General features: G+C 44.0%; 1 pseudogene across 1 annotated transcript; it reads left to right on the forward strand.

Moving 5' to 3' along the window:
- Positions 1-330: 330 nt before the first annotated feature.
- Positions 331-12,371, forward strand: LOC146662724 (uncharacterized; annotated as a pseudogene). Its single transcript, XR_014913404.1, has 3 exons — positions 331-845; positions 7,917-7,992; positions 9,760-12,371. The product of XR_014913404.1 is annotated as an uncharacterized LOC146662724 (transcript).
- The last annotated feature ends 1,070 nt before the right edge of the window (positions 12,372-13,441 follow it).

The following is a 13,441-nucleotide window of genomic DNA, read 5'->3' on the forward strand; positions in this document are numbered from 1 at the left end:
CCATTTCACAGCCTCGCATTTCCGGCCTTCTCAGTCTTCAAAGGATCCTGCCCACATAGACCGCGAAGGCTGGGTCCTCCGAACAATGCGGCTTATGTTTTGGGATACAGCTACTGAGCCTTGCAATGTTCACACGCCACCATGTTGGATGATGCCATTGCTCTAACACTGTGTATAAATGTAACACGGTTTTATTTTAAAGCTTTACTTTGCGGATGGATTTAAAATTTGTATTTTATTGCACAAATCATTATTTAAGGACAGAATGCTTTATTTCCAGGTGTGTGACGCTTGTGATCGTCCATAAGATTCGCTCCAGGGTGTCACATTGATACAGAGACTAGTGTGAGGCTGTTCCAATTCTCAGCACCGCTCGTCTCTTTTCCTGAGTCCTTAGCAATTCTCCTTCCAAAAAGGACGTTTTAATCAAGGAAAAGGAAATGAGCCGAGGAAAAGGAAAGAGGAGATACTTTTGGAACACACCCCACCTACTCACGATGTATAGTCGAGTCACGTGACCACACAGTAACAAACCACAGCAGAGTCGGACAAATTGGGGCGGAGCAAATGTGTGCAGGAGAGGAGTCGAGCAGAGAGAGCTGCTTTTTCATGAAACGGGAGTAAAGTAGTGAACTTAGAGGAGAGAAACAAATTAAAGTATCGATCATAAACCACTACCAACGTCCTGATCGATATCTGCATCGATCTGCCCACCCTTGTCTCCTGGATCGTAGCTGAGATCAGCGTGAGCCACGTGGGTCTCTGCTCCCTGATCTGTTTCCTGTGTTTGGAAAGAGTTCCGGCTTCATCGCGGAGTTTCTCTCGGTTTGTGGGCTCATCTAAAGGTAAGCACCGAGCTAACTTTACTGTGAGTTCAGTTCATGTTGAGTTTAGCTCCTGAATGAGGTCTTCTGCTGCTCTCCTCGGTGTCTGTTCACAGTTTATTGTGAACATGTTGAGAGAAGAGTGAGAGAGTGTTTGGAGAAAAACACCAACTAATCATTAGCTCAGCATGCTGGGAGAAGTTGAGCTTTCGCTCACAGAAAGTTTGAGCATAATAACTGTGAGTCTGTGAGAAAGAGGTAGGTTAGAGGGTGACAGGTCGCCTAGCAACAGAGGCTTCAGTAAGGGGAAGTTAAGAAATAGGAAGTATAGAGCTGCAGCGCCATATTAATAGAACACAGGAAACCAGAGGGAAAAAGCGGAACCAAGTAACACACACACATTACTCAGACCAGAAGGAGTTGTTTTGATCGAAACTGTGTGTGTGACGTGTAGCAGAACTATATATACAGTGGGGCAAAAAAGTATTTAGTCAGCCACCGATTGTGCAAGTTCCCCCACCTAAAATGATGACAGAGGTCAGTAATTTGCACCAGAGCTACACTTCAACTGTGAGAGACAGAATGTGAAAAAAAAATCCATGAATCCACATGGTAGGATTTGTAAAGAATTTATTCGTAAATCAGGGTGGAAAATAAGTATTTGGTCAATAACAAAAATACAACCCAATACTTTGTAACATAACCTTTGTTGGCAATAACAGAGGTCAAACGTTTACTATAGGTCTTTACCAGGTTTGCACACACAGTAGCTGGTATTTTGGCCCATTCCTCCATGCAGATCTTCTCGAGAGCAGTGATGTTTTGGGGCTGTCGCCGAGCAACACGGACTTTCAACTTCCGCCACAGATTTTCTATGGGGTTGAGGTCTGGAGACTGGCTAGGCCACTCCAGGACTTTCAAATGCTTCTTACGGAGCCACTCCTTTGTTGCCCGGGCGGTGTGTTTTGGATCATTGTCATGTTGGAAGACCCAGCCTCGTTTCATCTTCAAAGTTCTCACTGATTGAAGGAGGTTTTGGCTCAAAATCTCACGATACATGGCCCCATTCATTCTGTCCTTAACACGGATCAGTCGTCCTGTCCCCTTGGCAGAAAAACAGCCCCATAGCATGATGTTTCCACCCCCATGCTTCACAGTAGGTATGGTGTTCTTGGGATGCAACTCAGTATTCTTCTTCCTCCAAACACGACGAGTTGAGTTTATACCAAAAAGTTCTACTTTGGTTTCATCTGACCACATGACATTCTCCCAATCCTCTGCTGTATCATCCATGTGCTCTCTGGCAAACTTCAGACGGGCCTGGACATGCACTGGCTTCAGCAGCGGAACACGTCTGGCACTGCGGGATTTGATTCCCTGCCGTTGTAGTGTGTTACTGATGGTGACCTTTGTTACTTTGGTCCCAGCTCTCTGCAGGTCATTCACCAGGTCCCCCCGTGTGGTTCTGGGATCTTTGCTCACCGTTCTCATGATCATTTTGACCCCACGGGATGAGATCTTGCGTGGAGCTCCAGATCGAGGGAGATTATCAGTGGTCTTGTATGTCTTCCATTTTCTGATGATTGCTCCCACAGTTGATTTTTTCACACCAAGCTGCTTGCCTATTGTAGATTCACTCTTCCCAGTCTGGTGCAGGTCTACAATACTTTTCCTGGTGTCCTTCGAAAGCTCTTTGGTCTTGGCCATGGCGGAGTTTGGAGTCTGACTGTTTGAGGCTGTGGACAGGTGTCTTTTATACAGATGATGAGTTCAAACAGGTGCCATTCATACAGGTAACGAGTGGGGGACAGAAAAGCTTCTTACAGAAGACGTTACAGGTCTGTGAGAGCCAGAGATTTTCCATGTTTGAGGTGACCAAATACTTATTTTCCACCCTAATTTACGAATAAATTCTTTACAAATCCTACCATGTGAATTCATGGATTTTTTTTTCACATTCTGTCTCTCACAGTTGAAGTGTACCTCTGGTGCAAATTACTGACCTCTGTCATCATTTTAGGTGGGGGAACTTGCACAATCGGTGGCTGACTAAATACTTTTTTGCCCCACTGTATACCCATTCTGGCTTCTAATGCTTTCAGACCTGAGCTTGTGTTAGTGTGACAGGCCTCAATTTCCGGAAATATCTTTATTTTTTTTAGCTTGACCACTCTGAGTCCAGTCTTTCTCTGTCGCCAAAAGAATTCAAAAGAACGGAATTTAATAAGGCTGACACACTGACTGAAGACATTTAGTTTGAGTGGTCCTGACTCTTGGTGGCGCTGTCACTTGGTGTTCGCTCGCTCTGCGGTATAGTATCACTTCCTGTTCCTGCTCAAACACAGTGGTGTTTCTGAGTAGCTTATTTGCTTACCAATTTAATTAACAACTTTTAAATACATTCTTTTTCATAGTATAATCTTCACGTGCTTCATCCGAAGCACACTTTCTGTGTACTCACTACCTAATTTATAGCCAAAGTATTCACTCACTTTCTCTGTACTGTTTCGCTAGCTTAGCCTAGCTCGTAGCCGACTCGTTAGCACCATGGCTACTTCACCTGTCCCTCCTGCTCTTTCTTGCTCATTCAATTCAATTCAATTTTATTTATATAACGCCAAATCACAACAAAAGTCGCCTCAAACCCAACAATCATATGACCCCCTATGAGCAAGCACTTTGGCGATAGTGAGAAGGAAAAACCCCCTTTTAACAGGAAGAAACCTCCGGCAGAACCAGGCTCAGGGAGGGGCGGCCATCTGCTGCGACCGGTTGGGGTGAGAGAAGGAAGACAGGATAAAGACATGCTGTGGAAGAGAGACAGAGGTTAATAACAGATATGATTCAATGCAGAGAGGTCTGTGTCAGATGTTTAGTTACTCCTCGGCCTCCTTTAGCAATAATGATATCTGTAACAAATGTAGTGTATTTGCAGCTCTGGAGGCCAGGATTACTGAATTGGAGACTCTGCTTCGCACCCTTCATTCACCCATAGCTAGCCAGGCCCCTGTAGCTGGTGCAGCCGAAGATGGCGTAGGCCCCGCTAGCTGTTCCCCGGCAGACCCCAAGCAGCTGGGGAAAGATGGCGGCTGGGTGATGGTGAGGAGGAAGCATAGTCCTAAACAGAAGCCCCAGGTACACCGTCTAACCGTTTTCCCCCACTCGGCGACACACCCGCCGGGGGTCAAACTCTGGTAATTGGTGATTCTGTTCTCAGACACGTGAAGCTAGAGACACCGGCAACCATAGTCAATTGTCTTCCAGGGGCCAGAGCAGGCGACATTGAAGGAAATTTAAAACTGCTGGCTAAGGGTAAACATAACTTCAGTAAAATCATAATTCACGTCGGCAGTAATGAAACCCGGTTACGCCAATCGGAGGTCACTAAAATCAATATTGAATCGGTGTGCAACTTTGCCAAAACAATGTCGGACTCTGTAGTTTTCTCTGATCCCCTCCCCAATCAGACCAGGAGTGACATGTTTAAATGGTAGGTCTGAGATCTCTAGATTATTGCTGAGAAAGAAAGAAGAAAACAAGCAGAAGAGAACAAGAGTAATAGAATAAACAACATCACAATGATATATGGGAATATGACAGTAAATACTAAATATTAAACATTATTGTGCAGCACATAAGATCAACAGAACACAGTGTGCTTTGAGGTAGGAGCCAAAAAGGGTGTAGTTTGTGGGTGTGATCACCCGTGTGTACACCTGTGAGCATGGACGCGCTTGTTTTTTTAAAAGGTTCCTTCATGTAATGATCTACTAGAGGGTGTGGGGGGGGGGCCACAGCCCCGTCCTCCAGGGCATGAAGCAGGTATGGAGGAGATCAAAACTCCAGACATCCAGAGGCCCCCAGAACACAAGAGACCAAGGAAGACCAACAGAGGGGCAGCCGCGCCACTGTCCCAGAAAGAGCTGAGGAGAGTCCCAGATGAGGGCTCACTCAGCAGCCGCGGAGCAGAAGCCCGGGGGAGTTGCAGTGACGCGCCCGTGAGCTCCGCCGGCAGCCAGCCGTGCCTGAGTGACCGAGCCCCAGGCCGAGAGGCCGGGGGCACCCCACCTCCGAAGTGGCCCGAGCCAGCCCCAGGCTCCAGGCCCCGATAAGCGGCCGTCAAGGAGTGAGCCGGTGTGTACCTGGACGCCCACCCCCGGACACAAAGAACCACCAACGCACCGACACCTGAGGGAGTCCGCCACTGGCAGGGGAAGTGGTGGTAGGGGGAGATAGGCCTCCAAACCTTGGAGGGCCTGAGATGTCCCCAGAGAGGTGGCGCCTGACACCCAACCTGACATATAGACACAGAAATACAGGCACACACATATACAAACATCCATTCCCACCCTCATGCTCTCATGAATGACTTAGTTAGAATGACTCTCCCCCGAGTCATTCTAACTACCAGAAATCTCGAAGCACAGGCCGAGCGGGCGGTGTGGCAGCAATTTTTCACACCAGCCTATTAATTAATGAAAGACCAAGACAGACTTTTAATTCATTTGAAAGCCTGATGCTTAACATTGTTCACCCCAGCTGTGAAACTCAGAAACCAGTCTTACTTGTTATCATCTATCGTCCACCTGGGCCTTACACAGAGTTTCTGTCTGATTTCTCAGACTTTATATCTAATTTAGTTCTGAGCTCAGATAAAATAATTATTGTGGGTGATTTTAACATCCATGTAGATGCTAAAAATGACAGCCTCAACATGGCATTTAATCTGTTATTAGACTCAATTGGTTTCTCTCAAAATGTAAAAGAACCCACCCACCACTTTAATCACACTCTGGATCTTGTTTTAACATATGGCATAGAAACTGAACATTTAACAGTGTTTCCTGAAAACCCTCTCCTGTCTGATCATTTCCTGATAACATTTACATTTACAATAATTGATTACACAGCGGTAGAGAGTAGACTTTATCAAAGTAGATGTCTTTCTGAAAGCGCTGTAACTAAGTTTAAGAATATAATCCACCCACTGTTATCATCTTCAATGCCCTGTACCAACACAGAGCAGAGCAGCTATCTGAACGCTACCCCAACAGAGGTCGATTATCTTGTTAATAATTTCACCTCCTCACTACGTACGACTCTGGATACTGTAGCTCCAGTGAAAACGAAGGTCTCTAATCAGAAGTACCTGACTCCGTGGTATAATTCTCAAACACATACCCTAAAGCAGATGACTCGTAATCTGGAGAGGAAATGTCACAAATTTAGAGGATCATCATTTTGCCTGGAGAAATAGTTTGCTGCTTTATAAGAAAGCCCTCCGCAAAGCCAGAACATCTTACTATTCATCACTGATTGAAGAAAATAAGAACAACCCTAGGTTTCTCTTCAGCACTGTAGCCAGGCTGACAAACAGTCAGAGCTCTTTTGAGCCAACCATCCCTTTAACGTTAACTAGTAATGACTTCATGAACTTCTTCACAAATAAAATTTTTATCATTAGAGAAAAAATTACCAATAATCATCCCACAGATGTAATATTAGCTACAGCTACTCTTAGTACCATTGATGTTAAGTTAGACTCTTTTTCTCCAATTGATCTTTCTGAGTTAACTTCAATAATTACTTCCTCCAAACCATCAACGTGTCTTTTAGACCCCATTCCTACAAAACTGCTTAAAGAAGTCCTGCCATTAATTAATTCTTCGATCTTAAATATGATCAACCTATCTCTAATGATCGGCTATGTACCACAGGCCTTCAAGCTATCATTAGAAGACATAGCATACATTTTCACTGCTATGCAGATGACACCCAGCTCTATCTGTCCATGAAGCCAGATAACACACACCAATTAGTTAAACTGCAGGAATGTCTTAAAGACATAAAGACCTGGATGGCCGCTAACTTTCTGCTTCTTAATTCAGATCAAACTGAGGTTATTGTACTCGGCCCTGAAAAGCTTATAAATATGGTATCTAACCAGATTCTTACTCTGGATGGCATTAACTTGGCCTCCAGTAACGCTGTGAGGAACCTTGGAGTCATTTTTGACCAGGACATGTCCTTCAACGCACATATTAAACAAATATGTAAGACTGCGTTCTTCCATTTGCGCAACATCTCTAAAATGAGAAATATCCTGTTTCAGAGTGACACTGAAAAACTAGTTCATTCATTTATTACTTCCAGGCTGGACTACTGTAATTCATTATTATCAGGATGTCCAAAAAACTCACTGAAAAGCCTTCAGCTAATCCAAAATGCTGCAGCAAGAGTCCTGACAGGGACTAGAAAGAGAGAGCATATTTCTCCTGTTTTGGCTTCCCTTCATTGGCTTCCTGTTAAATCCAGAATTGAATTCAATATCCTGCTCCTCACATACAAGGTCTTAAATAATCAGGCCCCATATTATCTTAATGACCTTGTAGTACCATATCACCCTATTAGAGCACTTCGCTCTCGCACTGCAGGCCTACTTGATGTTCCTAGAGTATTTAAAAGTAGAATGGGAGGGAGAGCCTTCAGTTTTCAGGCCCCTCTTCTGTTGAACCAGCTTCCAGTTTGGATTCGGGAGACAGACACTATCTCTACTTTTAAGATTAGGCTTAAAACTTTCCTTTTTGCTAAAGCATATAGTTAGGGCTGGACCAGGTGACCCTGAATCCTCCCTTAGTTATGCTGCAATAGACGTAGGCTGCCGGGGGATTCCCATGATGCATTGAGTTTTTCCTTTCCAGTCACCTTTCTCACTCACTATGTATTAATAGACCTCTCTGCATTGAATCATATCTGTTATTAACCTCTGTCTCTCTTCCACAGCATGTCTTTATCCTGTCTTCCTTCTCTCACCCCAACCGGTCGCAGCAGATGCCCTCCCTGAGCCTGGTTCTGCCGGAGGTTTCTTCCTGTTAAAAGGGAGTTTTTCCTTCCCACTGTCGCCAAAGTGCTTGCTCATAGGGGGTCATATGATTGTTGGGTTTTTCTCTGTATCTATGAAGCGCCTTGAGGCGACTTTTGTTGTGATTTGGCGCTATATAAATAAAAATTGAATTGAATTGAATTTGAGCTTTCCATCACAGCTTCTTTTGGTCAAGGATGAAATACATATAAATATATTTTTTGTTCCAGCTGATCATCAGGAGGCGATGAGCCATTTAGACTCAGCTCAGCCACTACAGAGGAAACAATGACTTCAACCCAAAAGGTGAGCAAAAATATCTCTGTTATTGAAACTGTGTGCACGTCACAACTCTCATTGTAACTCATAATTGTAATGTGATAATATCACCAGAAGGTGGTGGTAACACACCTACGACGTGTTTGTTGACATCTTTGATTCCACTAATGGAGTTTCAGTTTGTTCCACGACTGCATTTAACTTGAGACTGACATGGCGGGAGCATATTGACCGGATTGAAACAAATGCAAAAAAGTTATTAATGTTATGAGGTGTGTAGCTGGGAGGGGTTGGGGAGCGAGCTCTTCTGCTTTGAAAAGACTTTACCAGGCATTAATTAGGTCGGTCTTTGATTATGGGTGTGTGGCATATGGTTCAGCAGCTCCCTATGTGTTGAGAAGTTTAGATGTTCTGCAATCGGAAGCCCTTAGAGTGTGCTGTGGAGCTTTTAAGACGTCTCCAGTTGGTGCCCTACAGGTGGAGATGGGAGAAATGCCCCTAGATCTTAGGAGGAAGCAAGTATCGGTGAATTACTGGGTTCATCTTGGTGGTCATGGTGACGCACATCCCACAAAGGAGGTACTTTTGGAATGCTGGGAGTATGGAAGAAGTCAGAAGGATCATTTTGGAAAGGTGGGGAATCAGTGGGCTAAGGAGTGTCAGGTGTATGAACTTAAAATATGTCCTGCAGTAGTGTTCTCTGTGGTTCCCCCATGATTATTGGAGACCCCTCCTGTGGACTCCTGTATTCATGTGTTCACGGATGGTGCTAAAAGTCCAGTTACTGGAAGTACAGGGTTTGGAATAGCAGTTCCGTCAAAAAATATTGGAATACACAGACGCACTTCAGATGGACTGGCAGTATACTCGGTTGAAATGGTAGCAATTTTGGTAGCATTGAAATGGGTAGAGTGTTCGAAAATCAGGCAGGTGGTAGTGTGTTCTGACTCGGCAGCTGTTCTTTCAAGTCTACAATCATTTTGTTCGAAGACAAGGCAGGGCATGCTGTATGCTATTCTGGAGACTATCAGCAGAATAAGGTGTTGTGGTGGCAATATTCACTTTCTTTGGCTGCCAGCTCATGTAGGGATCAATGGAAATGAAAAGGTGGATAGGTTGGCGAAAAGAGCGTTGACTAAAAATAGGACTGAGATGGAAATTACAAGCAGCGGATCTGAAGCAAAAGGTATTGTTTGGAGGCAGGTTGTTCAGGAGTGGCAGAAGCGGTGGGATTCAGGGAGTACGGGCAGGCAATTGTATCATCTTAAGAGGGAGGTGGCAGTGAGTAGGTTTTATGGGGGTAATAGGAGAGATGAGGTGGTCATTACCAGGCTTAGACTGGGACATTGTGCATTGAATAAAACACTACAGATGATAGGAGAACATGAGACGGGGCTTTGTGGAGTGTGCCAGGAGGAGATGGAGACAGTAGAGCATGTAATACCCTTACACCGCAGTAAGGGTTATGATGTGCAGAGGAAAGTTCTGCAGAATAGATTGAAGGAGTGGGGAATTGGGGAATTTAATCTGAAGAGTGTGTTGGAGGGTAGTAGGGCACAGGTGAGGGAACTGGTGGGGTTTCTGAAGGATATAGGTGTTTATGAAAGAGTGTAGGGTTTTTTTTGTTTTTTGTTTTGATACAGCTTGTAAACTCACTGTCTGACCCATACTCCAGAACAGTAAGAGGTGGTAATGCTCCTTTACGTTGGATGTCAACCGCCGTTAAACACAAAGAAGAAGAAGAAGTAGACTGCATTTCACTCACTGCCTCTGTTTGTATCTCTGTCACTGCAGGACCAACATGGAGCGAGAAGTCAGCGCTCTCAGGAGGCCGACAAACCTCACAGAAGAAAGGGAGAGAAAACATACAGCTGTGATGAGCGTGGGAAGGATTTTACCAAGGCTGAACACCTGAAAACACACCAACTCGTCCACAGTGGAGTTAAACCGTACAGCTGTGACTTGTGTGGAAAATCTTTTACCCTGGCTGGAAACTTAAAAAAACACAAAATCATCCACAGTGGAGTTAAAGCATACACCTGTGACTTGTGTGGAAAATCTTTTACCCAGGCTGGAAGCTTAAAAACACACCAACTCATCCACAGTGGAGTTAAAGTGTACACCTGTGACTTGTGTGGAAAATCTTTTACCCTGGCTGGAAACTTAAAAACACACCAACTCATCCACAGTCGATATAAAGTGTACACCTGTGACTTGTGTGGAAAATCTTTTACCCAGGCTTTTAGCTTACAAACACACCAACTCATCCACAGTGGAGTTAAAGCGTACACCTGTGACTTGTGTGGAAAATCTTTTACCTGGGCTGGAAGCTTTAAAAGACACCAACTCACCCACAGTGGAATTAAAGCATACAACTGTGACTTGTGTGGAAAATCTTTTACCCAGGCTGGAAGCTTAAAAGCACACCAACTCATCCACAGTGGAGTTAAGGCATACACCTGTGACTTGTGTGGAAAATCTTTTACCCAGGCTGGAAGCTTAAAAGCACACCAACTCATCCACAGTGGAGTTAAGGCATACACCTGTGACTTGTGTGGAAAATCTTTTACCCAGGCTGGAAGCTTAAAAGCACACCAACTCATCCACAGTGGAGTTAAGGCATACACCTGTGACTTGTGTGGAAAATCTTTTACCCAGGCTGGAAGCTTAAAAGCACACCAACTCATCCACAGTGGAGTTAAGGCATACACCTGTGACTTGTGTGGAAAATCTTTTACCCAGGCTGGAAGCTTGAAAACACACCAACTCATCCACAGTGGAGTTAAGGCATACACCTGTGACTTGTGTGGAAAATCTTTTACCCAGGCTGGAAGCTTGAAAACACACCAACTCATCCACAGTCGATATAAAGTGTACACCTGTGACTTGTGTGGAAAATCTTTTAACCACACTGGAAGCTTAAAAAGACACCAACTCAGCCACAGTGGAGTTAAAGCGTACACCTGTGACTTGTGTGGAAAATCTTTTACCCACGCTGGAAGCTTACAAACACACCAACTCATCCACAGTGGAGTTAAAGCGTACACCTGTGACTTGTGTGGAAAATCTTTTACCCACGCTGGAAGCTTGCAAACACACCAACTCATCCACAGTGGAATTAAAGCGTACACCTGTGACTTGTGTGGAAAATCTTTTACCCACGCTGGAAGCTTAAAAAGACACCAACTCATCCACAGTGGAGTTAAAGCGTACACCTGTGACTTGTGTGGAAAATCTTTTACCTGGGCTGGAAGATTAAAAAGACACCAACTCATCCACAGTGGAGTTAAAGCATACACCTGTGACTTGTGTGGAAAATCTTTTACCCAGGCTGTTAGCTTAAAAACACACCAACTCATCCACAGTGGCGTTAAAGCATACACCTGTGACTTGTGTGGAAAATCTTTTACCTGGGCTGGAAGCTTACAAACACACCGACTCATCCACAGTGGGGTTAAAGCGTACACCTGTGACTTGTGTGGAAAATCTTTTTCCCACGCTGTTAGCTTAAAAAGACACCAACTCATCCACAGTGGCGTTAAAGTATACACCTGTGACTTGTGTGGAAAATCTTTTAACCGCACTGGAAGCTTAAAAAGACACCAACTCATCCACAGTGGCATTAAAGCGTACACCTGTGACTTGTGTGGAAAATCTTTTACCTGGGCTGGAAGCTTAAAAACACACCAACTCATCCACAGTGGAGTTAAAGCATACACCTGTGACTTGTGTGGAAAATCTTTTACCTGGGTTGGAAGCTTAAAAACACACCAACTTATCCATAGTGGCGTTAAAGCATACACCTGTGACTTGTGTGGAAAATCTTTTACCCAGGCTGTTAACTTACAAACACACCAACTTATCCACAGTGGAGTTAAAGCATACACCTGTGACTTGTGTGGAAAATCTTTTACCCAGGCTGTTAGCTTACAAACACACAAACTCATCCACAGTGGAGTTAAAGCATACACCTGTGACTTGTGTGGAAAATCTTTTACCCACGCTGGAGGCTTAAAAACACACCAACTCAGCCACAGTGGAGTTAAGGCGTACAGCTGTGATCAGTGTGGTAAAGCTTTTGCTCGCCATACCTACTTACAGCATCATCAAGTTATCCACTCCGGATTTAAGGCGTACAGCTGCCACATTTGTGGAAAAACCTTCCGCTGGCTAAGTAGCCGAAATATTCACCTCCGCATTCACACTGGAAATGACGTTTACTGCTGTGACCAGTGTGGTAAACTGTTTGTGAAATATAAAGACTTACAACACCATATGTTTACCCACACTGTTGGGAGACCTTATAAATGTGACGTTTGTGATAAGACCTTTAAAGCTCCACGTTACCTTAAAATCCACCAACAGATCCACACCAGAAAGAAACTCTGCAAGTGCAGTTACTGTGAGGTATGTATGTATATTGTTATCTTCTTATTTAAGACTGACTTTTTGGATCAACTCTTCGCATTAAATTGTGTTCGCATGTAGGGCTGCGCCATATTATACCGTTCACGGTAATACCGGTACAATGCTAGGCAACGATAAGAAAATGAAATATTGCGGTAGAATATGGGTAGACCGTGCATGCGCAGTGACGAAAAAGCACGGTGGTAATTGAGAATGAGAATGGGGGGGAAAGCAGATTGTTGAGTGAAACGGATGAACCAGAATTAGTTTGTAAAAATGGTGCAACTTAACTGGTGTGGTGTTTGTTCGTCAGATAGACAACAAAGCACATTTTTTTTGCACTAAGGTGCTTGTAAATCTGGGAGTAATCTGGGTCCTAAACTCCTTTAAGGTCCCGAAGTCAAACGAATATCACTAGGAGTTAAAAACTGTCTAAATTCTTCCATCTTTAATAAAACAATCAGCGCTGTTGCTTTACCAGGTGTAACTATGATGTTTAACACCCAGGCATCCATGAAAACAGAATTCATTACATTTAGCAGAGTTAGAAGTTAGCAGGAAGTTAGCGGAAGTTAGCTCGCTAGTTTCGCTAGTTACCTAAGCATGATATAGCATGTTCTGACTGAGAGATTTCTGAAAAAAATCTAACGTACAGCTCTGCTATCACTTCCAACATAAATGAAGACAGGAAACAAAACAGCAGTGACGTTTGTAGGGTTACTGAAGTTTGGCTAGCTGGTATGTAATGTGCTACATGATCGCTAGCGACACAGCTATGTTAGCATAACATAAACAGAAAAGCTGGAGGATGAACGCTAACACTTTTCCACTCAATAAAAGTTAACGTGAAGGTTCCTGATGGTTAGAGACAAATGCAATCGCATGGCAGGATGCTGTAAACGGACCAAACTTCAGTCAGGAGAACAACTAAGATAATCCATCCACAATATGAGGTTAGTCATTAATATACTGCAACAAGAATCAGAATCAGAAACTTTATTGTCATTGTCACAAGAACAATGAAATTAAGAATGGTCCCCGATCATTGCATCATCCCTAGCAATATCAA

This window comes from Rhamphochromis longiceps, linkage group LG9 (genome assembly GCF_057381845.1).
Source record: "Rhamphochromis longiceps isolate RC_006_pf linkage group LG9, R_longiceps_female_GT1.1, whole genome shotgun sequence".
In the NCBI taxonomy this organism is placed as follows: Eukaryota; Metazoa; Chordata; class Actinopteri; order Cichliformes; family Cichlidae; genus Rhamphochromis; species Rhamphochromis longiceps.